The sequence below is a fragment of the Phaseolus vulgaris genome, chromosome 10 (assembly GCF_000499845.2).
Source record: "Phaseolus vulgaris cultivar G19833 chromosome 10, P. vulgaris v2.0, whole genome shotgun sequence".
Classification (NCBI taxonomy): Eukaryota; Viridiplantae; Streptophyta; class Magnoliopsida; order Fabales; family Fabaceae; genus Phaseolus; species Phaseolus vulgaris.
In genome coordinates this window covers 22526221-22537872 of record NC_023750.2, presented here as the reverse complement: position 1 = coordinate 22537872, position 11652 = coordinate 22526221, and positions in this window count along the sequence as shown.

The window sequence follows — 11652 nt, the reverse complement described above, 5'->3', positions numbered from 1 at the left end:
CGTACAGTATGTACCACTTCAGTTATATCAAATTTTATTAAAATCGTATTTGGCATGTATAACTTAGTTTACTGATTTTTTTTAGAAAAAAAATTGTTTTTTTAAATGATGGAATAATTTAAGATTTAGTTGTGTTATTTTGATTAGAAAAGATGTATGAAAATTAATAATGATAATAAATCTTAAATATTAGACGCTTAAAATAAACAAGAAACTTTAACTGGAAAACTTTAATTGAAAACTTTAACCGGAACTTTAACTGTCATCATTATCTACACCCCTCCTTCATTTTCTTTTTTAGGTCATCTAACCTCGTTTTCTACAAAGGCACTATCCCCTCCTTCATTTTCTTTTTAGGTCATCTACAACATCGTTTCCTACAAAGGCACGGTCTAGTAATCCTCTTTGAGAGATAAATGCAAATTGAGAAATATCAATGACTTTTTTTCTAGTACCTTCTTGATTCTATTGGAGACAATTTTGGATAGAATCTTGTATATGCAACCTACGAGAGATATGGTTATATATTCATTTGAACTTTTGGGATTTTCTATTTTGGGTATTCATGTGATGAATGATGTGTTTTAGCCCCTAGTTATATTTCCATCTTTGTGAAAAGATTGAATTGCTTGTATTTTTTTTATAACCTTTCAGTGGTTCTTAATAAAGCTAAAAGTCACACCATCTAGACTAGGGCTTTTAGAACTCCCACATCCTCAAATTACTTCCTTAATTTCTTTTTCCTCAATTACGAAAGCAGGATAATTGGGCGTGTGATCGTCGTAGGCGCGTGTAGACAATCGAGTCAACCGGCAGGAACATTTGGTGCCCACCGTGGGGCACGATTTAAAACACTATCCCATTCGCAAGAACAAGAAAGATCAACCAAGATGAGAAACATGAGGCAAGGATCCGTTGCACCGAATGGAGGCGAAAGCCTCACACTGTAGCAGATCATGGAAACGATGCAGGCTCTCCAAGAAGCGGTGGCTGAATCGAGAGCAGATCAAGAACGCATCCAGATTGATTTGGCTGTGTCGTTAGCAAGAAACGAGGAATTGCAAAGAACCAATGAAGAATTGCACAGGGGGTTGCACAATCAGGCAGGGGAATGTGAGGTGGAAGATCTAGAGCCTATGCCGCCACCCAGGATTTTCCAATGCCCTTCTCACAGGCGATCATGGGCGCAGTGATAGAAGCCACGTTCTTGGGGCCCAAAGGCACATTCCTAGGGGTAGAGGACCTAGAGGCTCATCTCACAGCCTTTCATACGCAGATGATGTTGGTTGGAGGCTCTGACGCAGTGCGATGCAAGCTGTTCATGAGCACAGTGGTGGGAACAACAATGGATTGGTTCATCAGCCTCCCTGATGGCCACGTGATGTCGTTCGTGCAACTGACTAAGCTATTCAGAGAGCAGTACATCACGAATCGGGCTCCCCCCACCCCATTTCTTACGACCTTTTCGACGTGAGACAATATCAGGGAGAGTCCCTAAAGGAGTTCCTCAACCGTTTTGGGGCACAGATAGTGATGAGAATCAAATAAAGAAGGCTTTTATTATAGAGGAAGAGGACATCCACCCTCACATTTGAAGTTCTTCCTTCTAGTCTTCTCAAAATTAAAAGAAGACATAAAATAAAGATGAGGCCCAAGCCCAAAGCCCAAGCCCAAGAAGGCCAAAGCCCAAAGAGCCCAAGTCCATCCCATGAGGGGCAAGGCCAAGCTTTGAATACTCTTGTATAGTTTTAGGAGGTGTGGTTATTAAATAAAGGAGTGTGAAAATGTAAAATAAAGTCACATTACCCATGTAACTTAGGAGAGTGGTGTAGGTGTAGTTTTTTAGAGGTGTCATAGTAGAAAAAGGTCCACCTCCCATGTGACTTGTTTTTGGTGGGAATTTCAAATGAGCTTATTTGAAATTTCCACCTATTTTTTCAGCACCTTAGGCTATAAATAGAGGTGCTTCCTTTGTAAAATTCAGATTGGAATTAATCTAAGAAAACTCTACTCAAATTTTGAGTGACCTTTGGAGAGCTTTTGGAGCCTTCTTCTCTAGTCTTATCTTGATGGATCAATGGAGTCCTCAAGTGCGGCATCACTCTTATCTAGGAGCATTCCACACTTCTAGTGGCGAGATCATCCAACATTCTTCCATCTTCATGAGCACTCTCTTCTCCTTCCTTCCTTCTCTTTCAATTGCTTTTGTTGTCTTGTGTTCTTGAGTATTTTGGTTCAGTTTTTCTGTTTTTCCAGCACCTATTGTTTCTGTTCTTGCCTTTTAATTTCAATTTTGTTCGGTTCATTTGTGTGCTTAAACATTTCTGTTCGGTTCCTTTTAATTTCACCTCTTTTGTTCGGTTCAATTTGAGTAAAATTGGTTCATCCAATGAGTTTGGGATTTGGTACTAGTTTTTTGGTGAGTTCTTGTCTTAGAACAATGATCCAACTCTAAGAAAAGTGCCTCTGTTATGTCCAACTCAAGGTGATTCCTAAGAAGGTCAAGAACCTTTCTCTATATGGCTAGTGGAATCACATCAGATAGTGAGGCTGAACACCAAGGATGAAACCATGATGGTGCATGTGTTCAGGAAAGGAATCGTGCCCGGACCCTTCAGTGAATCACTCATCAGGAACCAATGAATTAATCTTGTAAAATTGGCAGCATTTCACTAATGAATTAATTTTGTAAAAACAGTAGCCAAGGCAGTCCTTATATAGGACTTGGAGGCCGGACTTGTAAACTTAGGTTTAGCCTTCTAGGTGCTTCTTTGCATGTTTCAACACAATTACAAAAAGAAATTAAACTATGCTACTTTTAAAAGCTATTCTACACTAGAGTTTAAGATATGTAAAATGTGTCCTCTTGACCCCTCTTTGACCATAACTCTAGTGGTTGCCTCAATGTGACATTTTGGTGGCCTTTCAATGGATTGGTGTTGGGCCTTTTCCATCAATCTTTCTTGCTGAGCATGAGCATACTGTCTGCATTAGAAACAAAGAAAAATTCAGCAAACACACACACCTACAAGATATCATTAGCGGGTGTAAAGGGAAGGGGGATACGAATGTACGCCTTAAGACTCGTAGGGCAGTACTCATGCTTTATCAAGGTGGAGGTGTCAAACACCACCTTGAGGTTGGAGAGGAAGAGTCACACCTCTTGTTCTCGCTGGGGCAGATCTTCAAGGCGCCTGGGTTTTTGGAATTCGGGTTCCTCAGTCCAGTATAGAGAGTCATAGAAACGGTGTCCCTTTACTTGTTTTTCTGGCGCTGTACTAAATTGCTTTATGTTTTTGGCAAACTAAATTCTGAATCAAGTTTTCTCGAAGTAATTTCATTCTAGACTCAAAAGTTTGCGAAAACCTTCTTTAAACCATTCACCCTCCTCTAATTTAAAGCCATACATTCTTACAAGAGGTATTCTAAATATTTTATACATGTGTTCACAAAAAGTTTTCTTTAAACATTTTAAAAAGTTACTAAGAGAAGCAACACATAAGAAATAAAAGAAGACAATGAATACTTTAGTTTTATACTAGTTCACTATAAACTTAGGTCATGTTCGGTTCTCCAACGCAAAATTCAAAAGGTTTTACTAAATAAATAAATAAATGTTTAAATGTTTACAAAAGCCTCTACACAATTCATTGTCTTTGATGTTTAAGATTTTCATAATATATGAATTTTGGCTAATACTTCATCGTTACACTCTTTTTGTTGACTAAAATGACATTTTATTAGAGCAACTTTATTGACCTACTAAAATAAACAAACATTACTTAGAAAGTAGGTTGTATGTATGACATGATCTTATTTAAATTTTGTGTGTTTGAGCTTTTAAACATGTAGATGATCTTCTTATTCATGCAGTGAACCATTAGAGTCGTCTGTCAAGATTTTAATCTTCTAATGCTTCATATTTTTATTTCTTTTTGACGAGTTTTCTTAAGCTTCTATTTGTGATCTCCAAACTTGGGTCATCTAACGATGAATTATGTGACTTTTTATGCTTCGACTGGCATGTCATCTAGTCTTTAGTCATTTGACAATTCTTTATAAGACGTCTAATGAACAATTGAATTAATCTATTTAAGACCTAAAGTAACTTGAGCCCATTCATTCTTGTCAAACTTGTTAGATGTATCTACTACAAAAAAAAAATAAAAAATCAGATATACCGACAAATTTGAATTTGTAGGTAAATTTAGCATTATCTAATACAAATCTAAATTCGTAGGTAAATTTAGCATTATCTACGAAATATTACCGACTGATCTAAATTCGTAGAAAATTTCAACATTATCTACAGATTATTATCCGTTGATTTCTATCCGTAGGTAAATTTTACATGCCCAAAAATTTTATCCACGAATCTACATACGTAGGTAAATTCAATATTATTACTAATATAAATATTTTTATTAATAATATTAATTTTTTTTATTCATATTATTATAATATTAATAAAATTAATAACATTAATAATATTGATCTCGCAAGTGATTCGAACGTCGAAGGATTCGCCACGTCAAGCTCTGTCTTCCACAAGAACGCTCCAAGCACTCCTCAAGAACTCCAAGCAAACCTGCGAAACACAACAAACGGCGCCTCTAGCGGCCAATTGCACTCCGACGCTCAAGTCAGCCTTGCAAAACCACCAAAGAACTAAGAACTAAGAATCTCAGCGAGACCCGTGTGCACTCTGTGATTCTCTCTCTCTGTGTGTGTAAACTAGTAACTCACAAGAATGAATCTTACCTCCCTCTGCATGAGCGCGGAATGCCTTTATATACTCTGTTGCGCGCCTAAGTTATTCGTGTATGAAGTAACTTAGCGCGTTTCTTTCACTAGGTGTCTCGTGCAACCTCAGCGTGAGTACCAAGTGTGGCTTGGCTAAGCGCACGTACTAAGCATCACCTACTGTGTGAACGATCACCTCTGCTTTGCATCATGCGCGTCATGGGCTAGGAGAGCACCAATCACCGACTGGCTACTAGCTCTCTTAAACCACCGTCATGCACGACACTGCAAAGCGCATAACTTCTCCTTTCTCTAATACTCTGCCACACAAGGCTCGTATACAACGCTCTCGCTGGGAATCACCCCTCGTTTCCAGCTTAACTGCGCGTAACACGAAGACCCGATGACCATCGCTCACCCCAGACGACCGATCGGTGCATCATAGCGCCACGCCTTCTGCATCATGACGCTTATCTAGGCGCTGATCGTGCATCCTCTAGGACAACCGATCACCCCCTGACCACCGATCACTCCCTGGGTGACTTTCTCAAGGACACATCTGCTTCCCTGGCCCACATGTCCCACTCGGAACGGTCCACGTGGCTATCTGTTGCTGACGTCACCGACTACCGATGACCGACCAGATCACAAACCCCCCAGTCTCGAGCTGTATACTTGTTTTCAACGAAGAGACTAAGTGGTCGTCCTCAGTGGCCACGTGGCAAGTGATGCCACGTCACGTGCCACATCACGTGTTGCGTTTTAAGTGACGTTGCGCCTTCCTTCCTTAATCTTACGACACGTGTACGCATCGACGGCTAGCATGAAACGTCGTTTGCGTTTCCCTTATTCAAAACTTACGCGCCTTCACTGTTCCATCACCTTCTCCAACACTTTTTCTCTGAATCCCTCGAACTTCCTCTCTGCGATTCGTCTTCCTCAATCTTCAAGCTTCCAGAAACCGTTTGCGATCAACAAAAGGTACCCCTTTTCTTTATCTATGGCATATTTCAATACCTTCTACCGATTGCATCATCCAATAACTGCATTGTGCATACGTTGTAGGTTGTTTTTCTTTCTACCGTTTTCACTTCTTCCTCTTCTTCACTTTCGTTTCTCTACTCCCTTCAAACCGTAGCATCTTCGCTTCCTTCGCCTTCCTCTTGTTTTTCATTGATCCCTCATTTCTTATTTCTTTTTCCATTGTAGTTACTGAACAATGGCTCGCACCAAAACCACCGCACGTCTTGCTTCATCTTCTGGTGCACCAAAATTGAATTTGGCACCCAAATTGCCGAAGTAAATTTGGCCAGAAAAAAGAGGTCACTCTCAAAGAAATAATGTCCCTGCACCAATCTGATCTTGAGGTCTTGGAATCCTCAAATGAAAGATGTCAAAGCAAGGCACACCAATCTCAAAGCCAACCACAACAAAACCAATGAAGCAATAAAGACAAGCAAGAAAAGTATAAGCAAAGAAAGGCTACAACAAAAGGAATACTAGATGTTTGACAAACTTCAAAGATTAATGAATAAAAGACAAGCAAGAAAATTAAAGAACTCAATGAGAAAGTAGGCACACAAAAGAATACTTAAAGAAAAGTACTATAGTAGATGAAGAAAACAAAAATTAGCTACTGGAAAAAATACTTTTATGCAAACTGTGCTTGATGTTCACTGATTTAACTGGAATGATATAGAGCGAACTGGATTATGAAATTTTAACCACACAAACTTCAAGATCATAGCTTAAAAATGGCACTGGAATCACTTAAAAACAGTAAGCCAATTAATTGAGATAAATGTTTTAAAATCGCTGCCAGATTACTGTATTTTTTTCGGCAGAATTGTACACTTTTTGTATTTTATTTATCATTTTTTGTGTACTTTGAATTTTTGAATAATTATTTTTTCTACTCTTTTCTAACACTTTGAAGATCACAAATCCAGAATTTTAGAATTTTCCAGTGAGAAACTCAAATAAGCCTAAAACAGAACCTTAAATTGCAAGAAATTAAAGAGCTCTTGAAATTAAAGTGCTACACAACTCAAAAATTAAACAAGAACACACCTAAACTCATGATACCACATGATGTGATTCCAATAGCAAAGAAGAGAATGATTCTTGACATTCTTAGGAATCAACTTGAGTTGGACAATAGTTAGGCACTTTTTCTTAGAATTGGATCAATGTTCTAAGTCAAGAACTCACCAAAACTAGCACCAAATCCAAACTCATATGGAAGTTCCACATATTGTCAAATTGAACCAACAAAAAGAGAGGAAAAGCAAATGCACCGAATAGAAATGAATAAGAACAGAATTGAACCGATTAAAATGAATTAAAAGGCAAGAAAACTGAAAAGGAGTGCTGGAATTATAAAAGCACCGAACCAAAACATGGAAAAGAAGAAGAACAGCTGCTGGAAACAGAAATAGCCGAACCAAAACAAGAACAAAAGTTCAAAACATGAATATCAAAAGAGAAGGAAGGAAGGAGAGGAGAGAGCTCATGAAGATGGATGTATGGTTGGATGATCACGCCACTAGAAGGATGGAGACTCCTAGATGAGTGTGCAAGCCGCCACTTGAGGTAACCATGGAACCATCAAGATAAGACTAGAGAAGAAGGCAAAAAGCTCTCCAATGCTCTCTCAAAATTTGAGTATAGTTTCTCTAATTAAAATTCAAATCTGAATTGTACAAGCTAAGCACCTTTATTTATAGCCTAGAGGTGCTGAAAAATAGGTGGGAAAATTCAAATAAACTCAATTGAGATTCCCACCAAAAACAAGTGAATGGGAGGTGTGACCTTTTTCTACTATGACACCTCCTAAAAACTACAACTACACCACTCTCCTAAGTCACATGGACAATGTGACTTTATTTTACATTTTCACACTCCTTTATTTAATAACCACACCTCCTAAAACTATACAAGAGTATTTCAAAGCTTGGCCTTGCCCCTCATGGGATGGACTTGGGCTCTTTGGGCTTTGGCCTTCTTGGGCTTGGGCTTGGGCTTTGGGCTTGGGCCTCATCTTTATTTTATGTCTTCTTTTAATTTTGAGAAGACTAGAAGGAAGAACTTCAAATGTGAGGGTGGATGTCCTCTTCCTCCGTTAATAAAAGCCTCCTTTATTTGATTCTCATCATACTCCTCGAGTTGGAGAGAATTCGTCCACGAATTCTGAATCCCTGCATATAACAAAGTCAGTTTATTCTTACAATTAAAAGTGGAAGAAAAAGGAAAACATGACTTAGCATTTGGAAACAATGGGATTTCAGAAAAGGAGGTTCTATAAAACGACCAAGTTGGAAAAATTTGTTTAGGAATGATGATATCTTTTGGAAAAAGTCCTCTTAAATGGTGACAACCATTAGGAGGTATGAAAAAATCATCCCTAACATTTTTAAACCAAGATGGTGGTGAAGTAAGACCCTTTGGTAATGAAAAAGATAAGGAAGGAAAACACCTTGGATGTGAAAGTATAAGACCCGTGTCAACTTGGCCTTCTTTGTCTTTTTCATTTTTACTTGTGGTAGGTGGGTGAGTGAGGTCTTGTTTTACCTTATTTAGCTTTAAGACTTGCTTTTGTGGACAATGAAGAGCTATGTGCCCAAAACCTAAACATTTAAAACATTTGATATTTGACGTTTTGGTAGGTGACTTAGGAGTAGAAGGATTTGTAGTAGAAACTTTTTTTGGAAACAAGGTTTGTTTGGAAAAATTGGGAGGAGAATTTTGAGTAGAAATTTTGTTGGCATCCTTCCTAGAAGAGTTGTAGAAATCATCATCATCATCCAACGAGCACAGCCCGACCCTACTCGAGGGCTTCCAACTCTATTGGGTTCCCAAAGTAGGGTTCAAAAAACCCAGAGGCTTGGAGGCCATGGCACCCTACGAGCGCGAGCTGTGCGGCCTGCTCTCGAGCTTGGGCGCTAAGTTCGGCTCCTCCACCCTCATCAAGCACGAGTTCGACGCGAAGATGCTCAAGAAATACATTGGTTTGCATTCTCTTCTTTCCTTTAACTTGTTATTTCTCTGAGCATGCATCCTCGCGCTTAACTGCCTGCGTTGTTTTTACTCTTTTTGCACCTTGTTTGCTTGTACTGACCCATTGCTATGTTCAACTGGTGCAGATATGACTTCCAACAAGGAACGACGACAGAAGCTGATCACGCTTGCCAAGAGCCGACCAGCTGTCGGGTCATCCACTGAGGCCATCTTCGAGCCCATCTCGGCCTCCCCCATCTCGGTCGCGCCAGCTGAAGGCCCCGAGACCAGGGGTGATAAGAAAAGAAAACGGCTGGTGAAAGCTCCCACCACCGTCATATCAATCGAGGAGGAAAGCTCGGGGTCTCCTTTAGTCCAACGGAGAAAAAAGGGAACCGAGGGTGCTGAGGGAGATGCTACTCTGATCCCTCAAGCACATGCTTCCCCCGTACGCTCTCCCTCTCCCATACGTTCTCCTTCTCCAGCCCCCCTTGCCTCCCCGCCCCAGCCAGGCCACCCCCTATCTTAGCACCTCAAACAGCTGGGAGCCGGAGGGAACCTCTCGCCCCCCAACCTCACCATGCCCTCAGGACTCCGCTACCACAACCGAGGGTGGCGGTGAGAGTTCCCTTCGAGCAACAGGCTCCAACACTGAAGGGCTCACCAGGGTCATCCACCTGACTAGACAACTGCTCCAGAACCGCGAGCTAGTCAAGTGGAGCGGGAGTGAGGTGGACCTTCATCTGGCCCGCCAAATGGTACTCTCTCTTGAGTTCTCCACCCAGCATCGCCGCCTTGAGAAGCTGGAGGGTAAGATGAGCGAACTGCTCAACCAAAAGGAGTCGCTTCAAAGCGACTATGAGGCCCTGCAGGGTACCAACGACATGCTGGAGGAAGCCAAGAGAGGGCGCGCCCTACAAGTCCAAGAAACCATCAAGACGGAGATGTTGATGGGGGATGCCATCGCCGCTCTTGACGCCGATCTGGTGGAGACCACGGGTAGGGCCATCCAACTTGAAGCTGAGAATGCCTTCATGCGCCCACAAATCGCAAACCTGGCGGAGGCTCTCGCAGCGAGCGAAAGGCGTGCCAATGATCAAGGGTCCAAGCTTAAAGAGGCCGAGTCCACCATCGCCACCCTTGTCACTGAGAAGGTCGTGCTCGAGAGCGAGAAGACCAAGCTTTGGGAAGAAGCTGCTGACACCTTTGCTGAGGGTTTCGACTTGGCCCTTGAGCAGGTTAAGTGCGTCTTTCCAGAGGCTGACTATTCTCAATTCGTCATGGACTTCGAGGAGGTGGATGGCGAGATCGTTCGCCCTTGATCATTGCTATTTTGATTTTACCTCTTTGTACATAACTTGGAATGTAAAAACTTTTGTTGTATATATAAATGCCACTTTCTTCTTACTGTTTCTTCTGCTGTGTATCTCTTAGTTTTTATCTCTTGCCATGCATGTCTAACTGCTAACCTGCTCGAACTTGGCGCAAATCTTTACTGTGTTTTGCTTCTCTTACATCAGACTTCGATCACCACTAGCAATGCTTGAAACCTGATCTGGCGTGGCCTTGCTGGCTTAGGCCTATCGCGTAAGAACTTGTCTAAAACTTCTTAAACAACGCTCTAACCACCGATAACCGATCAAAATGCCTCAACCACCCACTCATCAGTCATCGCTCCTCTGCTTCTACCTTATATCACCTTATATCGCTTGTCGCTCCAGCGTTAAGTGCATAGTGGATTCCCACACCGATCGGTCAAGGATGATGCCCTGTTTTGGGGAGAAGAGTGTTTCGCGATAACCCCTCTTGCCTGCCCCAAGGTCATCGACCCTTAACACATCGGGTCGTGTTTCCACCTTCTCACTCCTGGGGTGAGAAGGGTTTTGACTAAGAGTTCTTTTGTGCCAATATTGATGCTATGCCACTTGGGTAAAGGCGTTTCTCGAAATCTTTCCTTTCCCTTCCTGGGCTTACTAGCACCCCTGGCTTTTTGAACCTTAGCTGCCTGCACTCACACCTGGGGTGAGGAGGACTTTAAACCGGTTGCCATGCTCGCGCCTGGGGCGAGGAAGGCCTAACCAATTACCTGCACTTGAACCTGGGGCGAGGAGGATTTTAACTTTAAAACTTTGCAAACTTTTATACTGATGACTTCTCTTTTATTGGGTGGCCTCATTAAAACCCCTCTTCTGGGAAAAAGAGTGCCCCTGAACTGTTCAAACTGTTTATACTAGCGTGAAAGCACGACTACTTTACATTTGCAACTAAAATAGAACTTCAAGTGTGTGGCGTTCCATGTTCTGGGGATCGCCCCCCCGTCCAAAGTATCCAGCCGATAAGCACCATTCTCCAACGTCTCCACCACTCTGAACGGGCCAGTCCACTTGGGGGACAACTTATTCTCCATCTCGTGCTGATGTGCCTTCCTCATCACCAGGTTCCCTTCCTGAAACTACCTCGGTCTCACCTTGGAGTTGTGCCTATGCTCCACCCTCCTCTTCACAGCTTCGGCAGTGATCCTAGCCTCTTCTCGCACCTCATCAAAGAGGTCTAGGTTTACCTTCTTCTCCTCATTGGACTCCTCAGCAACGAAGTTCAAAAACCTTGGTGAGCTTTCTTGTATCTCCACAGGGATCACAGCGTCTGACCCACAGACCAGGCTGAACGGTGTCTCATGGGTGCTAGATTGTGGAGTGGTGTGATAGGCCCACACGATCCTGGGAACTTCCTCTGCCCACGTTCCCTTGGCCTTCTCTAACCTTCTCTTCAGCCCTCTGAGCAGTACTCGGTTGGCCGACTCTACCTGCCCATTCGTTTGAGGGTCCCCCACCGAGGCAAACACCTGTTGTATCCCCACCTCTTCACACAGGTTCTTCACTTGGTGACTCATAAACTGGGTGCCATTGTCGGAAA